The following is a 22,068-nucleotide window of genomic DNA, read 5'->3' as shown; positions in this document are numbered from 1 at the left end:
CGAAGGAACTCCTTTATGAACAAGCAAAAAGTAATTTTACGTATCAAAGAGAATGGCAGTTGACCCATAAAAGAACTGATAGACAGAACCAATTGCAATTCAGACAGGGTTTGACTGCTTAATAACTATAAAGCGTACATCACTCAGACGAAAGAACTTGAAATTGTTGTCTTTCGTATTTGAAAAGAAATGGCAGAATTTTAACAGATATTTGATAAATCACACGGATGTGTATTGGCAAAATGATAAATCGTCCATTTTCTTGCTGAACTATATCCTCTTTGTGTGGTGATAACAATAATAGTAGAAGGATACGTTCAAACTTCATAAATTGATCAATTGAACAAAAGGTTAGCTCAGATGTGATAAAAGTTTGCTGAAAGAGATATCGACGGTAAACGAAATATTTAAGTTCTAATTGTATGGCGAAAAAAAGGAAAAAAAAAGCTTTTTACTTTGGTGTACGAAATAAAGGAAGTATTGTAATTGCGAAAAATTTCCCGTAGCTTATTTCAATGAAAAAATACATTTTGACCGCTCTCGAATCCGTAAGGATGTATATCTCGCATAACTGGTAAACGAGAAGCGATGCAATGTTGAAATTTTGTATATGGGACTGCTATAACATTTAATGCTGTGCCTCTCTTTTTGGTAAATCGTCCATTTTTCGATTTAAAAGTGATTGAATTATGTTGTTCTGATGTTCCGGCTAAGATTTTCATGCCTTTAGATAACCTGCAGGGAGTAGTTTTAGAATTATCAACAATTTAAAAGTTGTTAAAGTGGTGCTAAGCTTAATCAAGTCTCAATTTGTTTATATTTGAAACTATTAGTAGAACAGTAAACAATAGAAACCACAGCCTTCCTGCGCGTTACTGCATCCTGTGAGCCGTTATGCTTATCTAACTACATTAATTTTAGATCAATATTACTTGCTTCAGTTAAGCCAGAAGTGTTGGCTTATGTAAACAAAAATACGAACGACTGTGAAGATCTTTGTATTTGAATAAAAGGGTTTTGCACACCCATCTTCTGACTTCTGTTTGCAGCATAAGCCTTGAAGATAATTCTTCTACAGTCTTTTTACAGCTAGTTATGCTTACTAAATATACCAGATGATGTAAGCTGATCTATGAAGCGAGTGGAATTCGAAATGTACTTGGAAAGACTTCAACGTAAAAATGGATTAAATATTATCCAACTATAAATAAACTTATTTACCATCAAGTTTGACTCGTTCAATAACTTTGCAAAATTATTCATTTCCCGGAATATTTAATGGCAGGGAAATTATCGCTTCGCGGAATTATGCAATTTTTTCCCGAGAATCCGTAATGTTTGATAATCCAGCACCACTAAAATTCTAAATAAATTTGGTTACAGTATTTTTGCTGTACAAATTCTATTCTTTTCGTAGGATGTACAGATTCGTTATTTCTTAGTCTTCTTATAAGATGGCCTTTTGTGTTCGTTTTTAGGTTTTCAGTAAACAGCTGCCAAACTCAATGCACAATAATCCAATTTAATACCAGCTTATTTCTAGAAAATGCTTTCTTGTTGGCGTTTATTGAAGCTATCGCTAACTTTTACCTTTTCCTAAATCGTAAAGAAAATAGTTAAGATAAAGCTGAGGTGAAGCTAGTGAGTGTACTTGTGAAAGAAAAGTTGTTTTTGTTTTTAACACTTTTAACAAGGCAACGTGACGAGCACGTACGTTACGGTACCGGGTAGATTCTTTGTAAGACGTCAGAAAGCAAGGCATTTCTTTGAAGAAAATAATCAACTCTCCACTACTCTTCGAATCGAACTAAGGAAGGAAAAAAAATTCCAAGCTCGTTAGAACACTCCAAAAGTTGGAGTTTGTAACAAATAAAACTCTAGAAACCTTTCAAAGCAGCTAAAATAAAGCGATGAGAGTGATCAAGAATGTTGAAAAAGGACAAGAAAAGTGCCTGAAAAAGGTGTTAGTTCCGAAAACTGTAAATTAAAAAGAGGGTCGACGTCAGGAACTGCTGACGTCTGCTGCCAGCCGCAAGGAAAATTCTTTTGGGTCAGTCACCGCTTTATTTAAGGATAAGCCGTATTCTTCCTTTTACTTAAGTACTAATGCCCCATTTTAAAAATCAGAATGTTAAGAAATTCATATAATTCCCTTAGGCTGTTCAGTCTCTCGTTGCTAATTCACAATTCCCGCGCGTTGAGTAAAGTGTGAAAAGGATAATGAATTAATAATGAGGGCTGGTAGCTATCGAAATGCTAAAAATAAATTTTTATGTTTGTATTATTTATTTCTAACTTTTATTAATGCATTTCTTTTTGCTTAGCCTATCCACAATTTGTGATATTTATATCGATTTTTTTCCAAAAGCAAGTAAATTAAGCTGGCATAAAAAAAAATGCATCGTTGCGAAAGTTATAAGGCATTTTTAACTTCCCTTCCGCATGTCTTCGTGGTATAACTAAAAGCACGCTCGATGGGTATTTGAGAAATCCGGAGTTCGAATCCGGGCAAGGGCACTGCGGATTTTTTCAGTTTCCTGACATCGAAAAAATATAATGACTGTGTTACGGTGAAACACTGAAATCTGGAGAATGTCGACTTTCACCGGTGAATGTCAACTTAAACTATTATGACACTTTATGACCTCTCTTTTCGACTTTCACCAGAGCATATCTGTGATTGTCGACATACACCGGTGAGGGTCCGAATATACAAGAATGTAGTGAAATATTCGGTCTTTCACTGACGTATTTGGTGAATGTTGATATTCTCCGGTGAAAGTCGACATTCTCCAATTTCGGTCTTTCACGGTAATAACTGTACAATATACACCAGATGTTTAAATATAAAATGCGGATTTTTTTCATAAAAAACATGTTAAATTCGGAAGTATGATAAAGGTGCTTTATTCAAAGTATGCTCTATCGCTAGTTATAATTTTTCCCCATTTTTCAGGCCAGAATACCACGCTAGTAAAAATCTTCCCTTTTTGCTGTGGACCATTCACTAAGCCATTTTTTTTTTTTTTTTTTTTTTTTTCTAATTTTCGTACGAACCAAAGAGCTGCTCAGCAAGTGCGTGACCCATCGATGCAAAGAAGGGATAATCGGAAGGAACCAAGTTTGGTAAATACGCCGCATGGGTGGAACTTTCCAGTTGAGTACTTCCAACGTGTCGCGAACCGGTTTTGCCGTACGTGATAAAGTATTGTCATGAAGAAAAATGACTGTTTTGTCTCTTTCGGTATTCTGGCCTTTATTCAAACAGCAAACTACTCAAATCAGTCAATTGTTGTTGATAACGTTTACTATTAACCGTTTCCCTAGGTTTCAACAGCTGGTAGTAGACCACGCACGTCCGTCTGGTCCCACCAAACACAAAACAGCATCGTTTGGCCAAAACGATTTGGTCTTGATGTCGATGAGGATAGTGCACCTGGGTCTACTCAGGATTTTTTGCGCTTTGGGATTTTAAAAAAAATCCACTTTCCACCACCTGTAACTTTTGGATGCAAAAACGACTTTTTTTTTTTTTTTTTTTTTTTTTTCAAAAACGACTTCCTTTCCACATCCTCTTCTTTTTTCCCCTCTGCAATATCGAAGTCTATGATTCAGCAGCAGTTTTCTTCAAATGAAAACAAAAAATTAATGCTTTCAGCGAATGCTCTTTGTTCAGTATAAATTTCGACATATTGAACACAGCATTTCACACACTTGTGCAAATTAATTCAAATACTGTGCGATTTCTTGAAATCGAGAAATAGGGTATGAGCAGCAAGATGCCAGTAAAATTTATACAATGAAATTATGAAAAAGGAACCTTTCGCTTTCTTGCGCAGAGAGAAAGAATGCTTTCTGGTGCCTGAATGAGCAAAGCAAACAGCAGGAAGTTGCCTAAATGAACATGCTCTTTGAAATTTATCACTCGTGAGCGTCTGACTACTCAACAAAATGGCGGTGTCAAATCTTTATAGCACGAACTGCATTGGTGCGCCATCTGTTATCTGAATTCCGCATTTCATACTTGTACACCATGCATTTTATGCAAAAGCTGTCCTTGACAGCTTTGAAGCTATATAATTGCACTTTGTCATAGACACGACATCATCATGCATTTTATCCACAAAATGTTTTTACTAGGCTATTACTTTCACACTGGTTGATCGTAGACGTGTACGTTCATTAAAGAAATGATTTAAATGACTCAAATATTAAAAAATGGATTTCAAGTTTTTAAATCAAACAAAAATCAGCTTTGTATAAATTAAAAGTTTCGATAAATTCATTCGCTCTTTATACTCATATTAAGGAAAACTGTATACTCATTATAAGAAATAAAATGCAAAACGTTTCCACTCTAATAAATTAACCAAAATCATTTTTATTTTTAAAATTTATGACCATATTCAAGAAACGTGCGCAAATGGAAGAGCAAAATGTTTTCATTTCTACGTAAATAAAATATGTTTAAAAAAAATATTTCTGATCTTATGAAACGAAAAAAGCACAACCATATTTCGCTGCTTCGTCATCAGGGGGGGTTGGCGTCACAATAGAAATCAATAAATCAGCCTTTTTCTAAACCAATAAAGACAGAAATTGAATTTTAAAATTTAAAATGATCTTAGAATTTAAATTTTAATATTTAAAATGATCATAAAAATAATCAAAGTGATCTGTGTCTATCAGACTAACTCCTGAGGATCGAAATAAGCAGTGCAAGCAGTTGCAAAATCAGAGCAACAAAAACATAAACAAATTTTAAAAACTTAAAATTAAGATTATTATTTTGAACAGAGCGAACTTAGAAAACCAAAACCTGTTAATACAAGCAAGCAAACATATGTAAATTCTGAAATCTCACATGCCGGGTTAAATACTTTTTGAAAATTATAACATCAAAATCATAAGGAGAAAAGCTTAAAAATTTAATAATATTTAATAATTTTCAATATAATTCGACTAATTCTAAAAAACATATAAAATAGAAGCGATCCAATGTATGAAAAATACTAGAATTTGAGAATAATAAATAAAAATTTAATCCAAAAATTACATAATAAAGAATAGATAATAAAAATAAGAGTTAGTTCTTGAAATCTGTAACATTAAAACAACGGAAGATTTGAAATGAAAAATACTGGAAATAATATATTCGAACTCTTTAGTAGCTAAGCCTAAAATATCTTAAGTAATGGATTTAGATAAACTAGAAACTTGGCTGATTAGTATTATTGAAATTTATTAGATGAACCTCCATTGTAACATAACATAAGCAGCAAAAAAGAACAATTTGTAAAAGGGAAAATATGGAATTTAGTTTTAAAACTAAATTCCATATTTTAGTTTATAAAATTTATTCCATATTTCCTAGTTTATAAAAGCAAAAGTAATCCAAAAGTAGACGTCATAGAATTAAGTCTAGTTAAACATCAGTTCGCTTCACTTCGACAAATGGAAGTATTTAGTTCAACGAAAGGAATAAGTTGCAATGTTCAATACCAAAATCAATAAACACATAAAGCAATTAAAAACCTAATCCAGATGAACCCTAAAAGCAGCAACAAGTGCTGATAATAACGCAAAAAGTTAAAAAAACAAAACCTTTTTTTTAACGTTTGTATATTGCCTTTATTTATTAAATATCATGTTTTTCACACTTCCCCCACATAAAATTGAATTTAACAGCAATATCACAAAATATTTAAAATCAGTAAAACTGCATATCTATAGAACTTCCGTTAAACCGTCTCGCGCGCTGCAGATAATTTTTTTTTTTTTTTTTTTTTTTTTTCGTACAGCGACGCCGTTTACTACCGATTTCTTTATTTCTCGTCTCTGATCTAAAAATAGCAATTATTTAATAGCTTTTTCTGGAATGCGTCCTTCCCAAATTAATCCATATCATACGACTTTTACATAACAATGATGATGTACCGAAGCCTCTCTTAATAAGCTTTAATATATTGATAACTATGCATTTTGCGTCTACTCCTCAGCAAACGTAAACTACTACTTGCAGCTTCTTACCGCAAAAGCTACCAAAAATATAATTGTTTTGAAAATGTCACAATTAGAGTGCCAAATATTTTGTCGTCACAAATGTTAATTGAAATAAAAAATGAATATTTAATCTGTCTCAACTGCCAAGGTCACTATTCATTATGGATCAAAATCTATGCCACCAGTATTTCACCAACATTGCACATATGTGCGAATATATTTGCAATTATTTTGCTGTTCAAGGAAATATCAAATTTAGAAAATTTGTGGCATGATCAGTTCAGAAATAGGTTGTTGTATTTGCTTCCTCGACACACCAACCCCCTGACGAAGATGTGCCGAGGAAGTAAATTCTTTATACATTTTGGATTTATTATTTGCATTACTTTTTATTTCCACATATTTTTACTCTTCTCAAGCACTTATTGAACTACTGATCACATTTCTTAAAAATTATCCTCATTGGATTCTAAGTATCGTTGATACAAATGGTCTCGATATAGCTCTGGAAAATAATGGAAGAATCGGTTGCACGGTTTCGAAAATAAGTTTTCCCGAATCTTTTAAAACGCTGTCAGATATTACCAAGGTCCATCAAAATAGCGGCTGCCTATTTCGCGATCCATCTAGGCGATTTTTACAATTCAAATTTTGTTCCACTCAAAATAGAGAAAGACCTACAACTTTGTATAAATAACAAATAAGCACTTCAATACAGCACACACACTCGTCGAAAACTACGATAAACATGCTGAAACAATCAGGAACACAGTCTTCAGGTTATAACGGTGAAACAGATTCCATGGCAAAGCATTAAAGTACAACTCCCGATTCAACTCCCTCTCGAGGTAATCTCTGAAGTCAAGACACTACTACAACACTACTGAATTCAAGGTACTCCTCTCTCCGCGTACAGGCAGAGTATATATAGCTTGTAACCTACCTTCAGGAACATTCCCGAGGAAAACTGCTAAGAATGCGTTCTAGAATTTTCTCTCTCCGTCTATGGCATATTGCCAGTTTTGTCGCCCAATGGGTGATTTCGCGCCAAATCTAGTAACCCTAAATCCGCTTTGCGGGGAAGCTATTTTAACGCAGCTGGGCATTTTGCAACAACATTTACAATACTTAACAGGAAGCTTTAGTATACATAGATGTGTAGACATAAATTAAACCGCAAGTAGGCGCAAGTTGGCCACATGTATGCACACGTTGTGCCAACACAACCTCTGACTAATTCTTTTAACACTATTAAGTCCTCCCCCCCCCGCGATTCTCTGGCGAATCGAACAAGGCTTAATTAAAATAACCAACCAAATTGTCTGTGACCTATGACCTGCCCAACGTTCAACACTTGTTTTTAGTCACCAATGATCTGTCTCAAATCAATTTTTTGATGTGTTATTAATAATGTTAACTCGTAGAGCGCACTAAAAGAACTAACCTTTTTTGACTGTCCAGTGCTAATGTTAACTCATAGAGTGCATGGAGAGAACTAAATTTTTTTGTCTACTAAGTGATTTCTCTCAGATTGTTTTTGATTACTTTTCATTTCCAAAAGAAATTATTTGTAAACGTAAACATTTGAACAACTAAGTGCGTCCACGGCGAACAGTTTTTTTTTTTTTCCCTTACCCCCACATTTTTTTTTTTTTTTTTTTTTTTTTTTTACATCGTTTTAACTAAAATGTCGTCGATGCAACCGTTAATGCTGGAAATAATAGCTAAAGTAAACAATAACTAAAGTTGGCAACTCATGCCTTATAGTAGTTCATTCATCTCATAATGTCTCAAAACTAGCATCAAAGCATTTCCCAGAATGCAAATCATAATACGGCTTATAACATCTTGATATCACTGTGTTATTGGAATATTAAAATTCACAATTTTAAGGATATAAAAATATTATGTGTTTTCCAAAATAAATTTTTTAAAACTTAGAATACTATTTACAGATCGTTGTCATCCTCAGCTTCTATACAACGAATGATTCAATTAAACATTTTGATATTTTCTAGTGTTTTCAAACACTGAGTTAGTATTTGTTTATGTTAATACTTCGTATAAATTTTGAGCATAAATATGCCAGAAAAGCAAAAAAAAATTAACTAAAAATTTGGAAGTTTTTTTACAGTTCCAAGGAGTAACGATTTTGACAGGAGAAGCTATTCGGAGCAAACCTGGATATCTTCATGATCCGAATAGTTTCATCAATTTACATCCCAAATATGAATAGTATAGTGAATATTAAAAAAATAGTATGGTGATATTTAACATTCTGTAACTGTGAAAAGTGATCAATTGGCTGCGTCTACGACACACACAGTTTTTCTCTTCGCCATTTCTAATAAAATATTTTAATATTGCTCAGTCTTTTTTATATCAAAAAAATTCACGCTATATCAGAAAAATTCTCACCCAGCTTGATATCTAAAGTACTTGAACAGCAGTTATAGTCTTCGGTCCCTTTTCGTGTTTTCTAATCGTACAAGAAGTAAACTCTCTAAAAGCTTATTTATGAGGAGAAAATTTTGATAAAAAAAAGAAACTTCTTCGCAGTTTTTTTCAACATAAAAGTTATATTCAGAAAAATGTGCGCTTGCCGTATAAAAAATAAAAGTTGAAGAAACTAGTCGAAAAATGGCTATAAATCTCATTTCTGCTCCCTTTTAGCAAATAAAAAATATGCATTTTTTTGTTTATTACTATTGATTTGCGATTAAGGGTGAATTCATATTCTCTTTTATCGCCAGAAGTTATAACAAAATGATGCAGACAAAATCAAAATACTAATCGTTAAGTTTCGAAATTGTTCAGGTATTTCTTTTTAAAAGAACTTTAACTCTTTATTTTTATCTCTTTCTCCGAACTGCCACCTCTTTCTGTATTTTTGTAGCTTATGATTTAGACCTCGATTAGGACTCGAACCTGAACACTTTTATCTGTGAGACGGGTGCTGTTACCTATACTGACCTCCAATGGCGGGAGTAGCTATACTCCCTTATGGGCGGACTGGATCGGATTTCCGGAACCGACCATTTGTTGGAAGGAGACCCAGGGTCTAGTCTGGCCTTTCCGAGAGGGAGTTTAGTTACGAGGCAGTGATGCGCAATATATAGCCTCTCGCTGTCCTAATCCAGCATAGGCCTCCTCGTGACCCCGTTGGTAACCAGGTTCGCCTGGGCTAATTATGTTCGAATGACCCTCCAGGGGTAGACTGGGACTGGCAATTCTGGCATACTGGCTAGATCTATATCCAGACAGACTCGATTTCTGAGGCAAAATTAACTGTCTTCACAGTAACTAGAACCATTGTTTATACGGTAGTAGGTTCAGACTCGGCAGGGACCATATGGTATTCGGCAGGGACTATATGGTACTTCTTGTCGTCCCGTTGGTTGTGGGGCATTACATAGTTTGATGTCGAAGATAGTCCTTGGGGGACTGGTTCCCCATGTTCAACACTGGGAGACGGTCGATGTGAAACTTTTTACTTTGTTCTTTTTTCGGTGGACGCGTGGCTATCCACTGCTGACTTGTGTTACCCAAACCTTTCTGAAACAAAAATCGTCTCCCTGGATTGACCGCGTGGTTATAACTCCTCGGTTCGCCTCTAGGAGTTGGGAGCGTTTAACTGTGTTAAGGCAACCATTTGAATTTGCCAACTCTGGGTGCCCCCTTCCTCCTGGTGAACCTACTGACCTATCAAAACCCAGCAATTAGCTCTGAATAATATCAATTTAATAGGGACATTCAGAGGATTTTTTCCCTTTAATTATGGGTTTGATTATAATCACACCAGATAAATTTTCCACATAAATTTACATGTTATTAAAAAAAAAGAAGAGCCTTGAACTAAGAAAAGCAGTTCGCACGTAACGTTGAATGTTAGGGGCCAGCTTGTCATTTTTAATTTCATATGCTTCGAAATGAATGTACTAGGTTTATTTTCTACTTAAGGTCTGTTTGTGAATACCGTTGTAAATGCTAAGTGTGCGTGAAAATGAGTGCCTGAACAAGTTACCGGAATTCTTTCCACTTACATTCATGGCATCAATCTGTACGCTTCATAATGTGAGATTAAAATGGGGTTTTTTAAATAAATGAACGATGTTATCGCAACCTCTTTAGTAGAAGTTTCCAAACTCTGGTAAACGTGCACATACACATTCTTCAAGCCACCATGCACAATCCCTTCAATCAAACTGAAGACACCATTTACGTATTCAATCTTCCGGCTGTTTTTATAGTCAAATCGGGACATTTTTTGCCTTAAAATTAATCTTAAAATATATTTCAGCAGTGGAAGAGACTGCGATATAACCTGTAAAGGAATAACGTTTTGCCTCAAAACCCTAAAAGGAACAGTGATGAGATGATTCTGCTACACATCCGGTGCTCAATGAATTTTCTGATGTTTTTTAAGTGAAAAACATAAGGAGAATAACAGCGCTAAAAATTAAAGAAAAGATTTTTTTAAGATAGTAAGCGTTTAATTTTTCAATGAATCATTTAATCCCTGCTTAATAATTCATATTTTTAATTTAAATATTTAAAAAGTGTTTTTTTTTTTTTTTTTCAATATGTTTTTAATGCTTGCCGACTTACAATAAATGCCGATAGTTTGGGAAAGTTAAAAAAAAAAATGTAACGAAAACCGCTAGCTTGCACCCGATAATTATGTTTTCTCCTTTTCTCTATAAAAAACCGCCAAATTGCGCCAAGGTGCAGATATATTTCCCTTCTAACTGTTGAAATTTTTGCCAGCCGAATACAAGAATCAACCTGTTGCATCGAAGCAAACACATACGGCATTCATTCTACGATTTCATTAAATCAGCTATACATTCATTCACCTTCTCTAAGTATTTATGGATGATTTGAGGCCTAAGGATTAGCAGATACAACAATAAGAACGGGAGAGGTTCATGTTACAGGAAAATAAAAATGAAGATATATTCTTAGATATTGTAATATTATTATTATGTGTTTTTACTGGGATGCAGATTTCTTTTAAAGGAACAATATTGTTATAGCTACCAGTAGTTTATTAATTACTACTTTTATTTGTTCCTTCTTATGTTCCTTCTTACCGTAACCGTGTTCTTTGGAAATTAAATTATTCCCATATTTTTCTTCTCTCGATTTTCGGACGATATAATTAGTTTAAAAAATGGGAAAAGTACGCGAGTAAATACAATAGAATTCCAATACAATGTTCTTCTTCAACAGCAGGAGGGGAAAAGCTGCAAGGCTGGAAAAGGAAAAAAAAATAACTTTTGCAGCTTTCGAAACTAGAACCCTGTTAACTTATAGCTTATCCTTAATTTTCGTTCTGCGATGAGTTATTTTTAAAATTGTAACAAAACGAACTTTTCGTCGTAGAAACGATAATTCCATATTTCAAAATTAATTGTATTGCATTCTCACAGTTTAAGCAAATTTCAAAGCACTTCTTGATATCAGTCCTATTTTTTTATATGGATAGGACACAAAGCCAAGTGGTTAAGACAGCTAAATACTAGTAGTACGAACTGGGTGTAAATCTCGCGAACGAGCTGGCTGCATGACTGCAGATTGGAGCAAAGTGGGCCCATTTAATAAAATTTCGCCTTTTTTAAATAAGAGAAGCAACAGACCTAATTTTAGGTTTCAGTTTGCAGATTTTAATATTATGTGGCAAGTGAATATTATGTAGCAAGTGAATAGTATGTGGCAAGTGGTTAAGGCAGCTAAATACTAGTACTAATTCAGAAGTCAAACAACAAAAATCAGCGTTATATTTACAAAATTTTCACAGGACTAGTTTCGATGGTTTTACCGAACCACCATCCTCAGCTGCAAAACCGCAAATGAGCAAGATAGGAAATAATGATTAGATAAGATAAGAAAGCCTGGACAAGAATAAGCAAGTGGCACCATCTGTTGGTGAAACTAGAACTAAAACATAATTTCTTTAAAAGCAGAAGGCAAATTTGGCTTGAAATTAGGATCGTTAACTAGAACAGAAAGACTTTTATGAATGTGAAACGCCTCTAGAAAATCCAGTTCTCCAATGGAAGATGTTTTTTGAATAATTTTGGCAGCAGAAAAACTGAAAGTGTGGTTTTCGGACCAACAATGTTGAGCAACAGAAGACTTCTGTGTTTCCTTTTTCCTAACATATGCCTCATATTCTTTGACGCAAAATTTTAAGGCTCTCTTAGTTTGGCCAATGTAAATTAGACCACACTGGCAAGGAATCCTATAAATACCCCAGGAATTCATATCCCGAATGGGGTCCTTGAGTATGGAAGTCGGAAATTTATTGATGGGAGAATAAGCAACTCGAAAGTTAAATTTCTGCAAAATATGCGCAACTTTATAGCTAATTGATGGAAAGAAGGGAATGACAACAGAATTTTTATAATCTCCTAAAATAAGAGTGTGCCTTTTAGTGTGTTGAGATGAGAATTTTTTAACTGCTTGATTAATAATGTTGGGTGAAAAGCCCCTGTCAATAGCTATTGCTTTTAAATAATTTTGTTCTTCATCAAGGGCTAGTTTGGAGGAGCAAACTTGAAGAGCACGGAAAACATAGGAATAAAATGAAGCTAACTTTTGTTTAGTCAGATGACATGATTTAAAGTGTGGTGGAAGGCAAACAGATGAAGGTTTACGGTAAACCGTAGTACTGAATTTGGATGTGTTACGTGTGACCAGAATGTCGAGACGGAAGAGAATTGCAAGTCTCAAGTTCAAAATTGAACTGAATAGCAGTATCAATAGAATTCATTGTTGAAAGAACTTTATTTAAATCATCTTTATTACTTTCAAACAGGGTAAAAGTATCGTCTACGTAGCGGAAGCATGCCGGGAAGTTTAAAGTTTCAAACAATTTTGATTCATAATAATGCATGTAGATATCAATCCGGAATGGGGCTGAGGGGGCTTCCCATGGCTAATCCCTCAGTTTGCTTGTAATATTTATTTTGGAAACCAAAATGAGTTTGTTTCAAACAGAGTTGAGTGAGAGAAATTAGCTCATCAATTTCGATGCAAGAGAAATGAAATTCGCAAAGTCTGGTTTCTAGACATCTTAATGCACTCTCCACTGGGACATTGGTGAATAATGATTTTACATCAAAAGAAACCCTGAGTAAATTACTAGGAGAAATGTTTTTAACCTTTTTTACAAACTCTATTGAATTTTTTATGGTGTAAATGTTATTGTCTAATAGAGTGGAAAATCTAGAAACTAAATATTTAGCTAATGGATACGAGGCAGTACATAAATTTGATACAATAGGGCGGAAAGGAATACCACTTTTATGAATTTTGGGAAGAGCATATAATCTGGCACAGTTCGCAACAGATGGGATAAGCGAATGTTTTAAGTTGCTTGAAATGATTTGCGAAGATATGATCACAGTTTTTATTTTTAACAAGTCCGAAGGTGAAGGATCTTTAGGGATCGGATTATATGGTCCTTCGTTTAAGAGTTTAGTGACACCATCGATGTAAGTGTTCTTATCCATGACGACTATCTGGCCACCTTTGTCGGCCTTTGAAATGATAATATCCGGGTTAGAATGAATTTCGCGCATTGTAGCTCTTTCTCTCGCAGTTATATTTCGTTTCAAAGGTTTATTATTGAATTTCACATTATGAGCGATAAGATGCCTAATCATTTCTTTCTGTGAATCTGAAACTTTACTGAACTTGAAAGCTTTTTCGATAGGAGCCAAAATCTTTGGAATCGAGGGTTTACAGGTTTGTGAGAAGTTAAAATTATATTTTAGAATTCTCTCTTGTTCTTCTGAAAGACTAACATTAGAGATATTAACTATTGGCTTGATGTTTACAATGGGAAGATTTTTTGAACTACTTGAACTGGAAGACTGTAAAAGAAGTTTCTCGAATTTAACTGTAAGGGTGTTTTTATGACGGTTAACTGCATTCTCCGTTCTAGACCAAGACTTTTGTTCAAGGGCAGTGAATTTTGGATATGATTTAGCGAGTTCCAGATGAAGCTTATAAAGTTCATGTTCAATTTTGGTCTTAAATACTAGTAGTTCGAACTGGGTGTAAATCTCGCGAACGAGCTCGCGGCATGACTGCAAATTGAAGCAAAGTGTTCCCATTTCACAAATGTTCACATTTCTAAAATAAGCAAGAGAAGCAACAGACCTTACTAGAAGAAGCTTACTAGAACGTAAACTGAATATCAGTTTGAATGCTTCAAGCAGAAATTCTTACATATCAACGTTTTTCTTTTTCGGAATATTTTTATTTTAAGTATATATCATTTGCAAATTGTATTCAGCAAAAAATTTCTTGCATATACCAAACTTTAGACTTCAAACAGAAAAGAAAATCTGAAAGCGTTCAGATTTTATATTAGGGCCAAACGGTGTTTTTTTAGCATATTGTGCGTTACCTTTATTTATTAAATTTATGTTCTTCGCACTTAAACCACATAAAATTCAGTTCAACAGTAATATCACAAAATATTTAAAAAGAAACAAAACATCATATCTTTAGAATTTCCGATACACAGTCTCGCGTGTCAGAGATATTTTTTCCGGTTCACGGAGACGGTTGGAGAACTAGGTTATTCAAAATTTGATGTCCCTAGGTACCATTGTTTTTTTACAGTACGAGAAATAATCATGCATCCATGCAGATTCTTCATCATTTAGTTTCTTTAAATATAATACATAGCAATACCATTTGGTGCAACAGTTTGAAAAATGAACCAACGCAGAAAGTGAAACGATGCAAAATGCCGTTTTGAAACTAATAGCCCTTTGGGCTAACGCCCCTTTAGGCTAATAAATGTAAATGTTTTTTTTTTTTTTTTTTTTTTTTTTTTTTTCCCTTTACGCTGTTGTTATTATTTTTCCTGTGTGTTCCGATAAATATTTAGTGTGTAAAATTTAAAATTTATTTTAAATATTTTTATTTTGTTGAAAAAAAAATGTCAGTTTATTTAAAGAAAATCTGGAGCTTCAGCTGTTTACAGATCATGTATTCGACCTGTATTCAGTTTAAGACAACCATTAGCTTAAGATACCTAAAACTAAAAAAAAAAAAAGCCGAAACCGTTGGTTTGTTATTTGGAATAAAAAAAACATGAGTTACAAATGCCCCATGAATAAATAAATTCTTCAGTGTTCTTTACTTTCACCGAGCTGTGACAACTATCTTTTTTCTGGAAACTGCTCCTTTTGTGGCTCCAAAAAACTGGGAGGAGCGTCAGGAATTTCTTAAGTGTTACAAGAAATGGTGGTCGCCTTCGTCGGAAACAAATGAAAGGGTTTCTTTTTCTATGTACTGTGCACTGATAGATGAACGCGTACCGCTTTTCAGCTCTCAGCGGAAGGCATAGGTGGACAGAACATACATCTTCACATTGGCGTCTAACGCTGTCAGAATGTCTCTCGGAATAATGATACAAGCCTTCTTTGTCTCCCAGATGAATTGATATGAAGAACGGTTTGCAGCCGTTTCTCTTTGTCGCCCCGTCGTATGTGGTAAAGAACTATCAGAGAAGAAAAGAATTTTCGGTGAACAATGCTGCATGAACCCATAGGCTACATAGCTTTAGAGCTTGGCAAATAAATTTAATGGATTTTATCTGCTACGAAAGATCAAAAAAAACATTCGACAATTATTTTTCTATTGTGCTATAAAGTAATGTAATATACAGATGTGCTGCAACCCTCTTGGTCGATAATAATCGGCCTCATGGTTAACGCAGCGCACCCAACACAAATAAAACAAAAGATAAAAAACATAGATTATACAGAAATACAGTCAAAAACATCAAACCAAAATTCTCAGTATTGTTCTACTGCCTCTGTTCTCAGTATTCATCAAATCGTTTGCAAATCTAAATCTTAATTGCGGCAATAGAATTCCTTTATGTTGCCATTTTTTTTCTAACATGTCGAAATAATACGCAGTCTTCGACGAAATGTCGTGCATGCTTTCAGCACTACAAAAACTTTAGCAAATTAAATCTTTTCAGATGCGCCGGGAAGCGCCCATGTTCAGTAATTATTTGAATTTTCTCTCTCCTTTCAACATGCCTTCATGGTGTAACGATTGGCACACTCGGCGCTTTTTCGAGAGATCCAGGTTCGAGTCCCGGCGAGGGCACTGCACATTTTTCACGCCTTTCTACTTCATAATTCTACAGTGGCGCCCGAACTAACAGATGGTGGATGATGATTCAAAATTTGATATCTTTAGGTACCGTTGTTTTATCACAGTGCGAGAATAATACATATATTCATGCATATTCTTCATTGTTTAATTTCTTTAAATGTAATGCAGGTTCTAATATTTGATGGCAACCATTTGAAAAGTGAAACGCCGTTTATAGTGAGCCAACGCAAAATGCCGAGACGAAATTAATAGCCATCTGGGAAAATTGCCCCTTTGGGCTAAAAGTTACAGAGATGATCTTTTTACATATATAAAATGCTTTATTTCCGAAGCGTATTATTAAGAGTCAAATATACTTATTTGTATGTAGATGAAGAAAAGAAAGTACGTAAGGAACTTTCCCTCTTCACGATATTCAGAGAAAATGCATCACATAGTAATCACTAATATAATAATCCCACAGTTATTTCTTCCATGAAATGCGTTAGAAATCAGGAAGAAAAGTTTTAAAAAGGTTTGTAACTTACACAAACAGCTTCAACGTCTTAATATTCTGCAAGCGTAAAATGTTCCTTCTTCAAAGAGAAAAAAGATATGCCAAGGTATGATTTCTTCTAAATATGGCATCATTCTTTCTTACATTGCGAAAAAGTTGACGCTTCGTATTTTCATCACGCTTCTTCGTAATTTAAATGCGGGGATTTAGCACTAGCTTTCTGGACGCTGGCCAAATGCTTTTAAAGACAACAATCTAAAATCCTGATCTGTATTATTTATAATAATTGCTCAAAATACTGCAAAATAATGCAAGGGAAAGTCATCTTTGGCAAATAATAAAAAACAGAGTTCGAATTTCCTTCGTATTCGTTCGTATTCAAGGGAAACTGAATTCATTATTACACATGAAACTTAATTTTTTCACAAATAAATAAGGATTATTTATAATAATTTTTCTTTTTACACTGTAATATTTGTGTATGAAAAGGTGTTGGATGATTATTTTATGTAGGTTCATTTACTATGTCTGTATTCGATTCAAGAAAATGAAAATACCTCGAAGATGTGTATTATATTTCGGTTAAATAAGAAGATAAGACTAAAACGTAAGAGATGACCAGGTAATAAGAGATGATCAGGTGTCGTCACTAATCACTGCAATATCATATCGAATATTTTTTTTCAATTCCTGTATGGTATATGTGGCCAGTTAGAATAATTTTTTTCCTTCTGAAGCGACTAGCAGGGAAAAAAATGTCTTACGTGGACACTTCATGACTTCCGTGTACGGCCTATTAAATTATAGACATTTTTTGCTGCACTTCCTTTAAACTATTGCCTCGAATTTCATTAGAGATATATTTTTCATTCAATCAATTCAGTTCTCACTCCGCGACAAGGAAAAAATACATAAAAACTCAAAACGCCTTCATTAAAAATTGTAAATTAAGTAATAAACCTAAAACACCGAAGACAGCTAAAAACATTTAAAAAACTATTTTTGACATTAAAATAAGAGATGGTGGGCAAAAGAGCAATTCGGTCAACGGGAGAAAGGACAAGATTTTCGACTTAACTTTTTGTCCCACTGGGAAGAACGACACTTAAAGGCGTAGCAATTTCGTAACATCAATTTGGCGCCCCCTGAATGCTGCGCCCGGGGACAGATGTCCCCCCTTGCCCCACCCTAGCTACGCCACTGACGACACTGAAGTTGATGCACCTAGCTTTTTGACTTAATTCACTATCCTACTAAGAGTTTCGAATGGAAGCAAATCCGTGCCAGGTTAGACTTAGCTCCACTTTCATTTTTAACCCTATCGCTGCGCATCCCCCGATTTCCACGGACAACGTAAAAGTAGCAAAATGTGCGCAACCCGCAATTTCCGGGGAGGGGGATGAATTTTTGCCGTCTATTTAACTGTGCAACCCGCTCATTCCTCGTTCAAGGTTTCCTTTTGGCTTTTCTGTGATATTTAATTGTTTATTTAGATGTGGGCTAACAGATGGCGTTAGTTGTCCACATTTCTGCCAAATATACAAGAATACGTTAATGTAGTATTTTGCGCGCGCTTTTCAGAGCTCAAAGATGTCTGGCAGGAAGCGTTTCGCGAGAGATATAGCCTATTATTCCTGACGATATTTCCGACACTGATAGCAGTTCTGACTCTGATTTCAAGTATATTGAAGATAGTTATAGCGAAACTGATGAGAATTTCTTGGATTCCTATGCAGATAGTGATGAATCTGAAAATTAAGTTTCTGTTGAAAACGTTCGACAGTGGTGCAAAATTGATATGCAAAATATTACATTATGCAACTATTTTCATTAGTATATATGTTTTACCTTTGTATTTTATAAAATAAATCATAATTTAACCAATATTAATTTTCAAAATTTTCCTTTTATATCATTATTCTTCAATTTCAGTATTCTAACAACCTTTTTCTATGATCTAACTCTTTAATTGAAAAAAAAAAATCTTTTACAAAAATTTTTTTTATATTTTAACTCTAAAATATATGTGTATTATATTTCATATATTTTAGAGAGCCTTAAAAATTTTTTATATTAATTATAATTAAATTTAAAAAATTAATTTAGCTCAAAATCTTAGAGCTGAAACATTTGGAGAAGCTTAGAGATTTTCTATTATTAATAGTCTTATTTTTTTTGACAAAGCAACTGTTTTATATAAATTTAAAAAATTTTATGCTACATATTTGTCGAAACTTACATATAAAACTGATGCGAAGAAAATTTTAAATTTACAACTTATTTATTTTCTGAAATATAAAAGGTGAGAACCGCAAGAAATTTCTCTTAATCGCACTTTGTAATCTGAACATATTGTCAGCTAAATATTAAAATTTTTAGCTAGATATTTGTTCAAATAATTCTAATATGTTGAAATAACCAGTAAATAACTTAGTTGCAACTAAAAAAGAAGTACTGAGAGACAAAATTCGAAACTAAACAATGACAAAAATATTTTCATTTATTTATTACATTTTTCTATGGAGTCTAACGAAAAGATACATAATTGTATGTAAATAATTATAAACTTCAACAATTTTTACCCATTTGTTTAAACATATATTATCATGTTAAGTTTGATGAAACTTCAAACTTAATACTAAACCACTAAAACATCTTCCATTGATGAACTGGATTTTCTAGAGGCATTCCAGATTCAAAAAAGTCTTTCTGTTCTAATTAACGACTCTAATTCCAATCCATCTTTGCCTTCAGCCTTTAAAGAAATTATGTTTTAGTTCTGGTTTTATCAACAGATGGCGCCAGTAGCTTATATCCTTCCCAGGCTTTCTTATCTTATCTTATCTAATCATTTCATCTTATCTCGTTCATTCTCGTTTGCGCTTTTGCAGCTGAGGATGATGGTTCGGTAAAACCATCGAAACTAGTCCTGTGAAAATTTAAAAATATGATGCTGATTTTTGTTGTTTCACTTCTAAATTAATAATTGTTGTTTGACTTCTAAATTAACACTAAAACTCTATCTACACTTCCACTAAAAGCTTCGCTACTAAAACTCTATCTGCGAAGTAAAAATATTTTTAATACTGTTTTCGAATTCGAATACGATTGAACTAAATTTTATAAATTAATTGAAATTAAATGTTTCAAGCTGCTTTCATATCCAAAAATATAGATATAGCTAGATTTTTAAAACTATATAATTCTGACAGAATTTCTGCAACATTTATACCATTCCGTTATTTCAGTGCTAAGTTATAAAGTGTTGTTTTCAATTATTTAAATCTAATAAATTTAGGTAATTAAACAATTAATAACATTAATTTTTGTTCAGTTAGAATTTGAAAATAGGAAGGTATTTCGTGTAATTTTTTCGCACTTGCATTTGATTTATGAGGCTGAAACATCTAACACTTTTCTGATTAATTTTTGTTCAGTTAGAATTTGAAAATAGGAAGGTATGTCGTGTAATTTTTTCGCACTTGCATTTGATTTATGAGGCTGAAACATCTAACACTTTTCTGATTTTGACAATGAAGAAGTATCTGAATGAAAAAATTTTCTTACCAGTTTATGTTTAATAATCTGATCTGTTAAATTTTCTTTTTTGTTCCTGTTTAAAATCTGTCAATATTGTTGCCTACGTACGGGTTCGTAAAGCTACAATTCTGGAACATTACAGAAAAGTACTCGTGCAGCTGTTCTAAATTGCCCTCTCAAACTACTAGGAAGGTTAAAAATTAAAGAGCGAAATCTCTTAATACTCCGAACTCAGGTTTGAATTTAAAACTGAGAGATGATGCTCTCTTTGGTCTTAAATAGTTTGCCACAGGCCGCCTAGAAATTTTCAGTACCTTCCATTTCTCGAAATTACTGGAAGACATAAACGTTTGCCGTTACATACTGAGCCGGAAACAGTTACAGTTACTTATAGAAATTAGACAAATTACAGTTATACAGGGAAAGAACCAAAATTTCGCCAAATGGTCGCTATATTTGGCGACATCTAGCAACTTCCTGCCAAATTTGGGGATAGAAATTAGTCGCCAAAACCATCGCCAGTTTGGCACTGCCTCGCAAATTTGGCGAGATAGCCATTTATTACTAAAATTATTTACATATATACAAAATTCTGTTAATATTTTGATCACTAAAGCATTTTACATTTCTCAAGAGCACATTCAGAAAGATTCCTCTCAGCTGCTGCAAAGAAAAGCATAATCCTTCGGTAAAGTGGACGATTTTATAGGCAGTTACATGCATTGTCTTCACTGCAAGGCTTTATTTACTTTTTGTTTTTCGTGCAGTGATAAGTTTCGCGTAGGTAACAGACATAATAATTTTAATCGATTTATTTCAAAATGCTGTTATTTTCACCCAACTACAATGATTTATTATTAGATGCCATATCTTTTAATAACCAACATACTTCGGTTATTCATAGATGCAAATCTACTCGTATATCTAAGTTAACTATTGATTTTCATCTAGTATCCATATTACTTATCTTGAAAATAAGAATACTGTTTAAAAAGAATGCCCTATAACCGAAAATATTCCAACATTTATCCACATCTGCTGCCAGAATTAATTTATTAACTTCTCAAAATCTCCAACAACTCCTAATTTACACGAATAATCCTGTATAGAATGTAACACTGAGTTAAATGGAACATGATTTGCATGTTGAAACTGCTTGATTTTCCTAAAACTATACTAAAATCGTTGGTTCAAATTTTATTAAACGCACAGAATTGTATAACTTCTTCATACTCATTTTCTTCACCACAATCGCAGATTAACAGATAATTCTTTTCAATGTGTTAAGCAAGGTCTGAATTTTCATTTTAAGAGGTATTCTCGATAGCGAAAACTGATTGTCTTGGCATAGTTTATAGCTGCTTATGGCCTATGGGTTTGTCCCATTGGTAACTTGAATACAAGACAGGTCCTACAGAATATCCTCCACAAAGGTGCTTGTACTAAAACTCCGCTTGCTTTAATATATAATTTATTAATCAACAAATCACTTCGTGAACTTTTTATGAGTCAAATTAATATTTGTTGCAAGATAGGCTTATATCTGTGCTCGAGGAGAACTTTATATGTCAGCTAACTCTGATTAATATATTACCATGAAATCGTGATCAGATTGTAAGGTATTTCTCCCGCCTTCTAAGCATGCCTTTGGGTGTAATGGTCAGCACACTAGGCGCGTTTTCGAGAGGTTCGTCGTTTGAGACCCGGCGAGGGCATTGCTCATTTTTCATCTCGCCTGCTTTCAAAAAATACCTAACGTCTCAACAGTGGCGCCCGAACTTAAAAAGGTGGCGGATGATGATTCTTCACCACCAAGATTTACGACTGGGTCCCCTAATCCCGGTCGCTTATTAAAAGGGGGAGTATGTAAGGTATTT

The sequence above is a fragment of the Stegodyphus dumicola genome, chromosome 3, assembly GCF_044657685.1.
Source record: "Stegodyphus dumicola isolate Sdum_Otavi_A_Nest chromosome 3, ASM4465768v1".
Lineage (NCBI taxonomy): Eukaryota > Metazoa > Arthropoda > Arachnida > Araneae > Eresidae > Stegodyphus > Stegodyphus dumicola.
This window is presented reverse-complemented; position numbering follows the sequence as displayed.